The 14860-nt window shown below is 40.8% G+C and overlaps 1 protein-coding gene across 1 annotated transcript in view; it reads left to right on the forward strand.

Moving 5' to 3' along the window:
- Positions 1–7293: 7293 nt before the first annotated feature.
- The window catches only part of LOC135171486 (mucin-12), a 49357-nt gene continuing 41790 nt past the window's right edge, over positions 7294–14860 (forward strand). Inside the window, exon 1 of the mRNA XM_064138053.1 lies at positions 7294–8896. The gene's annotated coding sequence lies outside the window, so the exon portion shown is untranslated. The remainder of the gene's footprint in view (positions 8897–14860) is intronic.

Below are 14860 nucleotides of genomic sequence, written 5' to 3' on the forward strand. Positions count from 1 at the left end.
ATGGACGCGGTTACCATGGCAACCCCGGCTGGGCCTCGGCTAATGTCTCGACGCGTCTTCCAATGGATTTCTCGCTGGTTATACACTATCCGACATTCAAAACCGGAGGTGATCCGTATCCGGTGGGATATTATCGGTGGTATCAGGGAATTTATGTTTCAGAAGATTTTTGTTGGGGAAAGTTGAATTGGGACCGTGAAGTGAGGCCCCTTTCCCTCTTAGATTAGGCCCCTTTCCCTCTTAGATGAGGCCCTTTACTGCATCTCCACCATTTTCCGGGCCCTGAAATCGAGTTTTTCCCGAATCCTCGTTTAACTGATGGACTGCACTCGTCTGTGTGGATTTTCCGGATTTCCGTGTTGGGAAATCGTGGAAAACTTGCCGGCCATCGGCCGAGGTCGGGTTTTTCCTCGGAATCTCAACGAATGCCGGAGTCTAAACTACCGTTCAACAATTTTCCGGTGACGAAAAAATTGCTGACCGGTGGGTTTGAACCTGCGATCCTCAGGTTGTCGCGGTGGACTGATGCCTTAGACCACTCGGCTATTGTCGTTTTGTGGTTTTTGTTATGTTTTTTTATGGCTTGAATGATCTTGTTATTATTTGTTATATGTAATATATTATATATTATATATAATTTTGCGTGAAAATACAAAAAATGAAGGAAAATTAAAGAAAATTCTCTCGTAAAAAAAAAAAAAATTTTATATTAATATAAAAAAATTGATGAATTCCAATTGCGTCACATTTTCAAATCCCCAAATTCATCACAAGTCCCCGAACCCATTAATACCTCACGATGAATCACATCCCTCAGTGCTCCCTATTTTCGTAATTTATTTTTTAATTAATTCACACCTCGCTCTCGACTCCAACTTATTTTTGAATCAGCCTACCGTGACGTTGGCGAAACTCCGGCGCATCGGCATTTGTATACAACCCTCTGACTCCCGGTTTACTGACCTGTCCTTGACAAGTCCTTGGCACACCGTCGGCAAACAATGCCGTACCTCATCCCAAAAGTCGGGGCAATAAAACCCCAACTTTGCGGTAAGATTTTTTTTTCATCCCCTATAACTCCGGGCGACAGTCGGCTAGGTCAGTCTCGCCGACGTCGTGCCGACACTGAAGACTTCAAGTCAAACGACGTAATTTCGTTGCTACATTTATTCATCGACTTTCACCCCACCCCCAACACCGACTCACATTAATTATTTAATTCTCAAAATTTTTCCAAAAAACAAAATGGCCGAATTAATTTTATAAAATTCCCTCGATGATCTGCGTATATAATTAGATACTCAATTGCTCGAGTATTTTCGGAATGACAAGGTAAACCCGTCGAGCTAAATTCCTTCTTATTTATAATTTTCGTGGAATCGGATTGAACGCGGAATTGATCCGAATTTTTCCGAGAAATGTAAATAAACAGAGACTCGACGAGTCCTGTCGATCGATACGATTTATTTTCAAGGTTCCGAGGTAATTGAAGAATTATTTTTTGTATTTTAATTTTATTGGAGAAATTAATTAATTTAAATAATCAGTAAATTAATGAAATTTTATTTATAATTTTGAAGGAAAAAATTTACATTTGTGATCTTTAAATTATATATTTTGTTAATATAAATTGTATATAATTATAATTGTATTAATTGGTGATTATAATATATAATATAATGAGAAAATTAATAATTAATTATTTAATTAAAGTTTTCATCCTCTAAATAAAAAAAAAAATCACATAATATTAATATACTTTATTATACCAAAATATCATACAATATTAAACAATAAACAATTAAATAAATAATTTAATAATTAATTAAAAAATAATTCTCTACCCCCTTTTTACCCCACCACAAAATACATTATTAACAACCAAAAATTACTGAAGGCCATTAAAAATATTTTAAAAATTATAAAAATTACATCAGCCAAAGCTCTTTATTATTATTAATTTTTAAAAAATTTAAATTTAATTATTAATCACATGAATGAAGTACATGATTCAATGGGACTCACGCAGAGTTCAACATTTCAATTCAAGTCAGAGAATTTAAATACCAACGAGGCTCGAGGGCACTACAACAGGGGGGGGGGAGGGTGAGGGGGGTGGTGAGGGGATGGGGGAGTTCAGTGGCGTCATCAGGGGTAGGTCAGCACTTTTGTTACCTGCCCTGGAATCATGGCCGAGTCAGGCAGGTGAAGCGTGTCCCAGTGTTACACGCCAACTGATCCCACCCTCTTATTTCCCCTCCCCTCCCCCCCTCCGCGGCTTTATTCAATTTAGTATTTTTTTTTATTTCATTGGTATGTGCGACACCTGTCGTTGAGATCGGAATTTTTCACCGGAAGTGAATTTCAACCCTCAGTTTTTAATATTTTTGTGATGACAAGAGAATTAGGGGTTTGAATTTGTATAAATTTCCCGCCGGAAATTCATGTTAGTGATATATTGGGGGATGATTTTTTTATGCAGTTGATTTTATATTTTTTATTGTTGAAAAAAAATGATAAAAAATTTTTGGGCCCAACGGTGGGCCCAAAATCGTGGGTAAATTGTTTAATTCAATCATCATCAGATATCGATGTCCCGATTTTCCATTTTTTATTGTTGAAAAAAATGATAAAAAATTTTTGGGCCCACCATCGGGCCCAAAATTTTGGGCCCAAAATCGTGGGTAAATTATTTAATTCCCCCATCATCAGATATCGATGTCTCGATTTTCCATTTTTTATTGTTAAAAAAAAATGATAAAAAATTTTTGGGCCCACCATCGGGCCCAAAATTTTGGGTCCAAAATCGTGGGTAAAGTATTTAATTCCCCCATCATCAGATATCGATGTTCCGATTTTCCATTTTTTATTGTCAAAAAAAAATTTTAAAAAATTTTTGGGCCCACCATTGGGCCCAAAATCATCGGCAAATTATTTAATTCCCCCATCATCAGCTATCGATGTCCCAAGCCCCCACAACCCCTCAAACAAAACCCCCCCAACATTTCGATCTAATAAACTTCTGCTCCTCCAGGACCCAAACAATAAGGCCCAAAAAAAATCAAACGAGTGGAGACGAGTGCGTGTGCCATCGAACGACAATAAAAAAAATCGCAGGTGATTATCCCACCCCTCGTTGGGTTAGTTGGTTGTAGCGAAGCTCAAAGCCCAGTCGAGCGAGGGTAGAAAAGTGATGGGGATGAAGGGGGTGAGGGGTGGCTTTTATCGATCGGGGTGAGAGAGTCAACGAGAAACCAAGTGAGAGGGTGGGGGAAACAACGTGTCGCCCACTGTTGAGGGTATACAAGGTTATTTGCGATTCGCCGACGGGAAACGATACGATATTATTGGCTCATGGACAGCGTACACTGGATTGCATTTACCCCCTGTCACCCTCCACCCCCTCCAACCCTCGTCCAATTTTTCAAAATATTTTTTTTCCCAATTTTTCCCGCAGGAAAATTGAATTTATTGCGATTTTTTATTTCTCTCGCAACTGATTTTACTGATTTGGGGTGCGAGGGGGTGGGGGAGGGGGTGAGGTGGTATTTTTCAACGGTGGGGGGTGGGGTAAGACGGTATGGGGTGAGTAAATGGAGTAGAATTTGGAAATTTTTTTTTCCGGAATTTTACCTCCACAGGAACCATTGGAAATGGGATTTTTTTAATGGAGAGACCTGATCAGGTACGGGTTTGGGCCTTATGGAAGTTACCTGCGGTATGTCGGAGGTGAAGGTAGAATAGTAATGATGATGGCATTGATGTTTAGTGTAATGAGAGGGGTAGGGGGGTTTAGAGGGTGTGGTGATCAGGTCAAGGCCCAATGGACCTGATGAGGCCCCATGTGAGACTGTATTAGACTCCAGATGAGGTGAAATCGTCAATTTTTTCGCTCTCTAATTTTAATTCTCTTCGAATTTCCTGTTTTTATCGTCAGGTTCAGGTTTTTTTTATCAGGTCCGGGCCCAATGAACCTGATAAGGCCCCAACCAACGCTACATTATACTCCAGATCAGGTCAAATCGTCTATTCTTTCTCTCTCTAATTCTAATTCCCTTCGAATTTCCTGTTTTTATCATCAGGCCCAGGTTTTTTAATCAGGTCTGGGCCCAATGAACCTGATAAGGCCCCAACCGACGCTACATTATACTCCAGATCAGGTCAAATCGCCTATTTAATTCTCTCTAACTCCAATTCCTTTCGAATTTCCTGTTTTTATCATCAGGCCCAGGTTTTTTAATCAGGTCTGGGCCCAATGAACCTGATAAGGCCCCAACCAACCCAACATTATACTCCCGATCAGGTCAAATCGTCTATTCTCCCTCTTTCTAACTCTAATTCCCTTCAAAATTTCCTATTTTCCTCATCAGGCCCAGGTTTTTTAATCAGGTTCAGGCCCAATGAACCTGATAAGGCCCCAACCAACCCAACATTATACTCCCGATCAGGTCAAATCGTCTATTCTCCCTCTTTCTAACTCTAATTCCCTTCAAATTTCCTGTTTTCCTCATCAGGTTCAGGCCCAATCACCTCCATAAGGCCCCCTCCCTCCCACCACTCAAAAAAAATCATAAAAAAAATCTCAAAAAACTCAAACCCATCCACACAAAATCACAAGCCCACTACATCAAACCATCACAAAAAAAAGCTCAACCCAATCCGTTAAATTCTTTTCCTCCCTAAATTGATGTTAAACTGATTGATACAAATACTGTCGGGCATACGCCGAACACGAGAGCATAAAATATAAAAAAATATCCACTCAACGTATCTGTCGCTCCCACCAACTCCCAATGACGTGACACCACTGGCCGTACGCTTGTACCTCAACTCACTCCTTATACACGTACACACCGATATCACTGTTGTGTTGGTATTTTCACTTGTCTAACCCAACTGTTTGTTGACTTGGCAACGTTGCGTGTGGCGCTTGGAACGATACGGTAGTGAAATTCAGTCGGTGCAACGTCGCTGTGGGATGACGCCAGAACTCACCCGGACCTCGACCGTTGGCGGAGGGGGATCGGTCGGGGGGAGGGGGAGGGGGGGGAGGGTACTCTCACCACTCAATACAAACTCTGTGTGTGTGGTAGTGGTAGCCTAAGCTGTCGCATTATTACTGCGTTCCCCATCATTTCCAACTGTTGTGTTGAATCAGGTGGAGTTACGGATGTTTGGGAATGAATTTTGAAATATTTAGGGGTGAGGGTATGTTGAGGGGGGAGTTTGGGACTTGTGAGGGTGGGTGGGAGAGAGGGGTGGTGGGGTGGGGGTGGTGATTGGTGGGATTGATTTTGGGGGAATTTGGGGATTTTTTTGGGGGGTTAATTGAGTGATTGGGTCGGGAAATGGGAATTTAAGGCCCAGAATTTTTTTTTTAGGGGGGAATTGGGTTGGGGAATTGTTTGGTGGGGGAGGGGGTAGGGGACGATTGATTTTGGATGGATTTGGGGATTTTTTGGGCCTTTAATTGAGTGATTGGGCCGGGAAATGGAAAAATAAGGCCCAAAATTTTTTTTTTAGGTGAGAATTGGGTTGGGAAATTGTTTGGGAGAGGAAGAGGGCAGGATACGATTTATTTTGGATGAATTTTGATATATTTTGGGCCTTTAATTAATTAATTGGTCCTGCCAATGAAAAATTAAGGCCCAGATTTTTTTTTTTAGTTGGAAAATGATTTTGAAAATCGTTTGGGAGAGGAAGAGGACAGGATACGATTGATTTTGGATGAATTTTGAGATATTTTGGGCCTTTAATTAATTAATTGGTCCGGCCAATGAAAAATTAAGGCCCAGAATTTTTTTTTTAGTTGGAAAATGATTTTGAAAAGCGTTTAGGTGGGGGAGGGGGTAGGGGACGACTGATTTTGGGGGAATTTGGGGATTTTTTGGGCTTTTAATTGAGTGATTGGGTTGGGAAATGGGAATTTAAGGCCCAGAATTTTTTTTTTTAGGTGAGAATTGGGTTGGGAAATTGTTTGGGAGAGGAAGAGGACAGGATACGATTGATTTTGGATGAATTTTGATATATTTTGGGCCTTTAATTAATTAATTGGTCCGGCCAATGGAAAATTAAGGCCCAGAATTTTTTTTTTAGTTGGAAAATGATTTTGAAAATCGTTTGGAAGAGGAAGAGGACAGGATACGATTTATTTTGGATGAATTTTGAGATATTTTGGGCCTTTAATTAATTAATTGGTCCTGCCAATGAAAAATTAAGGCCCAGAATTTTTTTAAATTTAGAAAACGAGCTCTAAAATCGTTCGGGTCATGACCTACGGGCCCTCTGCCCTTTTTTACGACACGGCGGCCCACGGTAATAAAGAAATAAATATTTTCCGAGTCCGGAAACGTAAAAAAATCGGTGAAGTGTCAACAGGGGCCTTTTGTCGAGTGGGCCCGGGCCCTGAAAATTTTTATTTTACCATGAAAATTCTTGTTCACATGTGGCTTCGTAAAATTGACTGAACCGAACGACAAAATTTTATGTTCTTCAATTTTTTTCATTCAGTTTAAATTAAAAATTGAAAAATCGGAGAAACAATTTGTCAGGAGAGTCGAGGATTAACGCGCACTACCGACCGTTGGCTTCGTAACGTTGTACATATATATATGTATGTATATATATATATGGGTACAGCTCGGCTCTGGTTATCCTCCTCTATCGCTTTCACGAAAACACACAATTCCATGAGCGCAACGACGACGACAACTTGTTGGACATTGGCACCAAAGTTGTACTGAGAAAAGAAGCTAAAAGGGACAGGGGGGGAAAGGGCAAACAGGTGATTGGGGTGAAATGGAAGTAATAAATTTTTTATAATGAAATTTTCAATTTTTTTTATGAGAATTTTCTGAGTTAAAATATTTTTTTATAATTTTTTTTTTAAGGGAATTAATTTTTTTTGTGAGGCCCTTAAGGTTTTTTGGGTCAGGGAGTGGTGGTGGAGATAGGGTAGATGAGTTGTTAGGGTAAAATGGAAGAAATAAATTTTTTTATAGCGAAAATTTGAATTTTTTAAATTAAAATGTTGAAAAAAATTTTTTTTTGAAGGAAATTATATTTTTTTGTGAGGCCCTTCAGGTTTTTTGGGTCAGGAACTGATGATGGAAGGAAGGGCAAAGAGAAATTTCAAATACCATAAATTATTGAAAACTCTAGACATCAAAATACCACGAAAACATAATTTAATTCAAAAATATAAATCAAAAACCAAAAAAAAAATTTCCCAATTTATTTCCCACCCCAACGGGCCCAAAAATAACTAATTAACCCCCTCAACCCCTCATCTAACCCCTCAATAATTAAAAAACTAATTTTTAAAAATATTTTTCCACTCAATTGTACTCCACAAAACTCCTACCGCACCCTAGACCCCTCGAAGGACCCAAAATCCCCCGAAAAATCTCCACCATCTCCAGCCTCTCTTTCCCAAAATGACCTCCCCAAAATCCATGAAATAATACTCTCAGTTGATCCCCAATAACTGACCGTATCCGTAAGCTGGCACCTACCACTCCGCCGACGGTATGTCTGTCTCACACTAATGGGCTCCCTCTCTCTCGCTCTCCTATGCGGCAACGCAGTGGGAGCGCTATCCCCCGACTGAGCCCGCACCCGTCCCCTTCCCTCCCACCCACTATCCCCCACCACTCGCGTGCGGCGCGCGGCGCTGTTCGTGTCGTGCGGCGCTGAGCGCTTCAGTACTCGTCGGAGCTCCGTTGGAGTTTCCTCGTAACGTTATCCCGTCCCACAACGAGTCTCCGTCTTCGTTGTTTCAGTCTCCACCCCTCCTCCCCCCCCCGTCCCACCGACCAGTCGAACCAACAAAAGTGTAAAACAACAACGAAAACATCTCAAAGGATTTAAAAAAATAAGTTGTCGAGTGATAAATTAAATGTGAAAAAAGGAAAAACGTTGAGTTTAGTCAGTTTCAACGTCGACGTGGGATACAATCGTTGGAATTTTCAACGGAATTGTTTTACGTTGTTTCCATCACGATTCAGTGACGTGTCATAATCAATAAATCATCAGTGATAATTGGGTGTGATGAGTGGAGTAATGAAAAAGTGAAAAAGTGAAATTTTGGAGAAAATTTTTTTTTTTTGACTTCGAGTGATAATTTTTTTGGTGGTGATTAACAATGATAATGGAGAAGGCCCAGTTGTTGGGTTAAGTAGGTTATTTCATTAGTGTACGTTGTCCTTGGCGAATGCCCGATACAACAAGGGGCATTACAACCATCGGACGGCCCAGTTTTAACCGACGCACACATTTACGTAACGATAATTCATCGATTAATTTTGTTATCGTCGAGAGTCGTCAGTGGAAAATTGGGAATTTTTTTTTTTAGTGTAAGGCCCAACGACTCTGGTCGAGTGGGGGGAGGGGGAGTGAGGGAGAGAGAGAGTGTGAGGGGCCCCGACGACTGCAGTTGTCGATCGTTTTGGGACCAGTGTGTTAGTTTGATTTTTTTTTGGAAATAATTTTTTTTTTTTTTGGGCCTTATGGTAAGGCCCAGTGGTTAATGCTCATCCGGAGTATGGTGACGCATTGAATGTACCTGTGATCGATATCCAGCGGTGGTAAATTATGTGATTTTTGGGCCTTATCCTGTGAATCTTTTGGTTTTTCAAGACGAAAAGGTAACGGCGACTCGTCGAGTGAAAGTTATATCGGTGGGAGTTTTACGAATGGGATTGGATACCCTGGAATTGATTAATTCATATTGTTAGATTATTTTGGTGGTGTGGAGTGGGTGAGCAGTGAATTTGTGAGGTGAAGTGATGAAAAATTTTTTTTTGTGATAAAGTTACGCATTTTTGGATTTATTTGTATTGGATACTGGAGTTTTTTCACTGGTGTGGAACGACGATTTGGTAATTGCTGAGTTTAGGTGAGTGAAAATAATTTTTTTTTCCGGGGTAAAATTGGGCATTCGGTGCCATCTTGTTTTTCAGTGAAATTGAGGTGAATTAATGAGGGGGGGGGGGAAGGAGGGGGGGAGTTTCTAATGAATATTTATTACGAGTTTACGATTTTTTTCTCGTGATTTTGTAACGAATTTTGATGATATGAGAGAGAGAAAATATTTAATCGGCTTTTATTTAATTTTTTTTTTATGTATAATTAATTTGGATTAATCGTAATGTGAAATTAAAAATTTGTTGGAGAGGTGGAGGGGGGAGGGGGTATTTTTGTGAGACTGGTAAGCGACAGTGAATTGTAATGTTACGGCCAGTGATAAATTCCATCGCGATAGAATCGCTCGTGTCTCATTTATGTAATTAATTATCGTTTTTTTCGTAATTACGGGCTCGTTAGGTTAATGTTTTATTGAGGATTGTTGATGGGTGTGGGTATAGGGGGTTAAGGAATTATTGAAGATTTTTTTAGGGGTTGATTGGGGGTGGATTGGGGGAGTAAATAATTTAATAGTTGAGGTATGTCGAGGGTTTAATAATTTTCAAGTCCTTGAGGGTTAAATAATTTTGAGATAATCGAGGGTTAAATAATTATCAAGTCCATGAGGGTTAAATAATTATCAAGTCCTCGAGGGTTAAATAATTATAAAGTCCTCGTGGGTTAAATAATTATAAAGTCCTCGTGGGTTAAATAATTATCAAGTCCTCGAGAGTTAAATAATTATAAAGTCCTCGTGGGTTAAATAATTATCAAGTCCTTGAGAGTTAAATAATTATCAAGTCCTGGTGAGTCAAATAATTATCAAGTCCTCGAGGGTTAAATAATTATCAAGTCCTCGAGGGTTAAATAATTATCAAGTCCTCGTGGGTTAAATAATTATAAAGTCCTCGAGGGTTAAATAATTATCAAGTCCTCGAGGGTTAAATAATTATCAAGTCCTGGTGAGTCAAATAATTATCAAGTCCTCGAGGGTTAAATAATTATAAAGTCCTCGAGGGTTAAATAATTATAAAGTCCTCGTGGGTTAAATAATTATAAAGTCCTCGTGGGTTAAATAATTATCAAGTCCTCGTGGGTTAAATAATTATAAAGTCCTCGTGGGTTAAATAATTATCAAGTCCTCGAGGGTTAAATAATTATCAAGTCCTCGAGAGTTAAATAATTATAAAGTCCTCGTGGGTTAAATAATTATCAAGTTCTCGTGGGTCAAATAATTATAAAGTCCTTGAGGGTTAAATAATTAAGTCCTCGTGGGTTAAATAATTATAAAGTCCTCGCGAGTTAAATAATTATAAAGTCCTCGAGGGTTAAATAATTACCCTCAAGGATTGATTAATCCCCTGAACATTTTTTTTTCACCCACAAATCACTTTTATCGTTCATTAAAAATCGTTTGATACTCGTGAAACTCCGTAAATCGAACCGTTTTTATGAAGTTAATTAGGATACGTCGGATAAATATTTTTTGAAACTTCAATTCGTGAAAGCTATGGCGATAGCATTTTGTGGTGAATTAATCCACTAGCCGTTCCACTAACCTCGTTACTCACTCACTCGACGATGATGTGAACTCGATTGTCTTTTGTCAATTAAACGGGACAAAAATTAAATTTTTTTTCGAAATTCTCTCGTTTATTTTATCGTTCAGTCTTCACTAAACATTCAATAATTCTAGTTAAGGGTTTGGGACTAATTTAATTCTCTACTCGGGGGGGTGAAGGTAACGATACGAAAACAATATGACGATCTCGTTTTCCCCAGCTGTTGCCCAGTACTGAAAAATTTAGGGTGAAATTGAAAATATTTTGAAAACACCAGACGATTCTATTATTTTTTAACTAATTGTTTATAATTATTGGGATAGTCATGTCATTAATTGATTAATAATTTTGAATTGATTTAAAATAATTTTTATTCTGTCATTTTACGGGTTTTGTCGACATTAAAACCGGCAAGAAAGCGAGTTTTTCGTTGGGGCCTTATGCCCATTATCGTATGGGGAAACTCCACAAACATGGCGAAAGGTGCGGGGAGGAGGGGGGGGGGTTGCAAGAGAAAGGATTTCACTGGCCAGTGATTTTATGGATGAGAGGAGGATTTTGTAAGCGAGAATATAGTTCTGTGGAAGGGGAGAGGGGGTATATTATGTATCCAATACATGGGAGAAGGTCCTGTACGGTTAATACGCTCGCCAACCTTGCGCCGACATTCCGCCAATGGTGTGCCGACATTCCGCCGACATTCGCCAATTTTCTCTAAAATAGTTATTATACATGGAATAAATGTTTCTGCGACTTCAGGACGTTGTAAAGGCCTTATTTATCGGTCCCAAATTCATTTTTTTCGAATTTTTCACTCGAAAAAAATTTTTTTTTTTCATTTTTTCTTTATTTTGAAATGAGAAACTTTGGATATGATACTTTCCAACGAATGTGGAATAATCGTAGCCTCATTATCATCAGTTTAAAGGCCAAACTTGAAAGTACCCGAGTGTTTGAGATAAAATTTTTTTTTTCTTTCTGTTTCACAATTTTTTCTTTCTCTTTCATTTCGCTTCGTCTTCGGTTCTTCCAAACGATTCACTGGTTATATATACTTATGGAGGAGTGCTGTATAGTCGGTTCTATCTCGGTTGGTCTCGGGACGTTCCCCCCCCCCCCCTGGGGGGGTTACCGAGTCACGTCGTGTCTTTCATTACCCTCGTTCGTCGGAGTTTCCACTGGTATTTTCCTCCCTCGATATAACAAGACTTCATCCCCAGCATTTGAATGATGAAAATGTAGTGGATTTTCGGAAAATATTTTTATTTACATTTTCCTACGATTTTTTTTCTATTTTTATTTCCTCATTATTTCGGCGAAAAAAGTGGCGGAGGGGAGGGGAATTGATTGATCGAGGGATAAGGGATGGGGTGAAAGTGTTTTAAGTAATTATCGTACGTTCGGGGCGAACCTGTCTCCCTCCCTCCCACCGAAAAAAAAAAAAAAAATTCTGAAAACGAGTTTTTCAACGGTCGGAAATAACTCGACGAACAGTGGGCCCAATCGTGTTTCCATGGCATCGGTTAAAAATTAATTTCAATTTGAGTTATCGGATTGATGATTAAATTAATCGAATGAAAATAATTATCCGTTTGATTTTACGATTGAGTTAGTGAATGACTGAGGGATTTTATTCATTATAAAAATTTAACTTTATATTGTCGAACAACTGATTACGTCAGGGAATTGTCCTTGAGCTAGCCCCCCACCTACCCCCCACCCACCCCCTTTCCTATTTAACTTGATGCATCACGAGGAAAGGAGTGGCGCGCGTGCTACGAACGACAGGAAATTGTTGAGGTACGATGGCCTTGACTATCCTCGGTTAAATTCAACGTTCTGTATCCATTCGGAGTCTGATATTACGACTCACCGAGATTTGATAAAGATTTAAAAATGAAAAAAAAAAAAATTTTTTTTTTTTGGGCCTTATTGGGCCTGACAAAGTGGGCCCGATGATATGCGAATGGGACTGGTTGAAAAGAAACGGATAGTTGATAGGGACTTGATCGTTGGTAGGTCCCAATCGATGATCTGCAGTCATTCAATTTTGGGCCTTATGGATTTTTCTGGGGACTTACGTAGGATGGGGTGAACTCTCGTCCTGGTGAGTCCCATGTTGGTTCTCGTTACGTCTGGGAGTTATGGAAAATCGAAGGGGGTGAGGCCCAAGTGGGCCCAATAGGGCCCAATCCACACTGACCCAAATCAGACCCCGATGTCAACATGACCTTGAAATTCGTCATCAATCCTGGACACTTTTCAGTCTAGTTACACCATGACAGCCTTTTGGGACCGTAAGTCCCATTTTTTAGTGGGACTTACGGTCCCATAATCTCTTCTACTGACCCCATTACCCCCACCACTTCATAATTAACCCATCAACATAATCGATTAATCGATATTGAAGGTCATTCACTCAATTATCATCGGATACTTCAATTTTATCGCAACTATTTTCATTAATTAATTATCTTATGGTCGTGATTGTGACAGCGGTCAAGCAACAGTCGATTTAACAACTGATACGATATGTCAATGATATTTGACGACTGCACGTGACAGTGATAATAATAACTCGAGCGAACGATCAAGTCAGTGAGTCGGCGACAGACGGGGGTAGGGTAGGGGTGGGGATTAAGGATGTTGAGGGGGTGGAAAGGGGGTGAAATGGGGGTGGGAATGTCACAAGAGAGCACTTGTCAACCGTGTGCAGTGAATAAAGCACCTCCCCCACCCCTTTCCACCTCCTTCCACCCCTTTCCACCCCATTCCACCCCTTCTGTGATGATAATAGCGGTTCAGATGGAATTCAATCATTAATACCTGAGTGAATCTGAATAATTACCATTTCGTATCCATCAAGTTGGCAAATTTCCATGGTTCTAGGGGATGTAAATGGATATATGGATTTGACAGAGATATTTAGGGTTTAATATTGGTTTTTAGGGGTTAATGAGGGATGCGAGGGGGTGAGAAAAAAATTAGCTGTTGAATTTGGGGGTTTTTTTTGGGGGGAAAGGGCAGTGGGGTGGGTTTGGTTGAGGGTGAGGGGTGTGAGGGTTCGGTAGAGTTTGAGGTGGGAAGGGGGTGGTGGGTGGGGAATGGTTGATGGGGGGGTGATGGTGGTGGTCAATGGGTTGATGGAGATGGTGGGATTTTTGGTGATGGAAAGGGTGATGGGCTAGTGGAAAAAGCTGATGAGCTAGTAAAAGGGCGATGAGCTAGAAAAAAGGGCGACGGAGGAGCTGAAAAGGGCGATGGAGTAGCTGAAGAGGTTGATGGGCTAGTGGAAGGGGCTGATGGGTTAGCAAAAGGGTGGGGGGTAGTTGAAAAGGGCGAAGGGCTAGCTGAAGAGACTGATGGGCCAGCAGAAGAGGTTGATGGGTCAGTGGAAGAGGCTGATGAGCTAGAAAAAGGGCGATGGGGTAGTTAAAAAGGGCGATGAGCTAGAAAAAAGGCGATGGAGGAGCTGAAAAGGGCGATGGAGTAGCTGAAGAGGTTGATGGGCTAGTGGAAGGGGCTGATGGGTTAGCAAAAGGGTGGGGGGTAGTTGAAAAGGGCGAAGGGCTGTCTGAAGAGACTGATGGGCTAGCAGAAGAGGTTGATGGGTCAGTGGAAGAGGCTGATGGGCTAGAAAAAGGGCGATTGGGTAGTTAAAAAGGGCGATGAGCTAGAAAAAGGGCGATGGAGTAGCTGAAAAGGGTGATGAAGTAGCTGAAAAGGGCGATGGGCCAGGGGAAGAGGTTGATGGGCCAGCTGAAAAGGCTGATGAGCTAGCAAATTGGCGCTGAGCTAGCTGACAAGGCTGATCAGCTAGCAAAAGGGTCATGGGCCAGCAGAAGGGCTTGATGGGCTAGTTGATAAGACTGATGGGCCAGCAGAAACACCTGATACACTCCCTCAAACACCTGATGAGCTAACACCTCCTGACATCAACTTCAGCTCATAAAATTCTGATTTTAATTCAACAAATACTTTCACCCCATCAACTTCACATTTCCCTCTTCACCCCAGCTCATAACTCCCCCTCCACCTCAACTAAAATCAGCTCAGCTCAGTCTCCCAAACTCATAAATATCATTCCATCATATCGATGATCATCGATTTAATCAGACCTCCAATAGCATGACAGCTCAGACTATTTCCTCACTCACAAGGTCTGGGTTCCAATCGTGGAAAGGATTTCTCCCGCGGTGAGGACTGACGGGCACGAGGTCGTCCCGATGGCGATGGTAATATCGATTTACCAGTGGCACATCCCCTCCCGTTACCCACCCCTCCACCCTACCCCCCCCCCCCCGACTCATCGTCCATCGCCATCTTCTCTCTCATTCCCCCCCATCCCGCGCCCTTCTCACCCGCATTTCGTTTCACGTGTACATAACGACGTA

The sequence above is a fragment of the Diachasmimorpha longicaudata genome, chromosome 20, assembly GCF_034640455.1.
Source record: "Diachasmimorpha longicaudata isolate KC_UGA_2023 chromosome 20, iyDiaLong2, whole genome shotgun sequence".
Classification (NCBI taxonomy): Eukaryota; Metazoa; Arthropoda; class Insecta; order Hymenoptera; family Braconidae; genus Diachasmimorpha; species Diachasmimorpha longicaudata.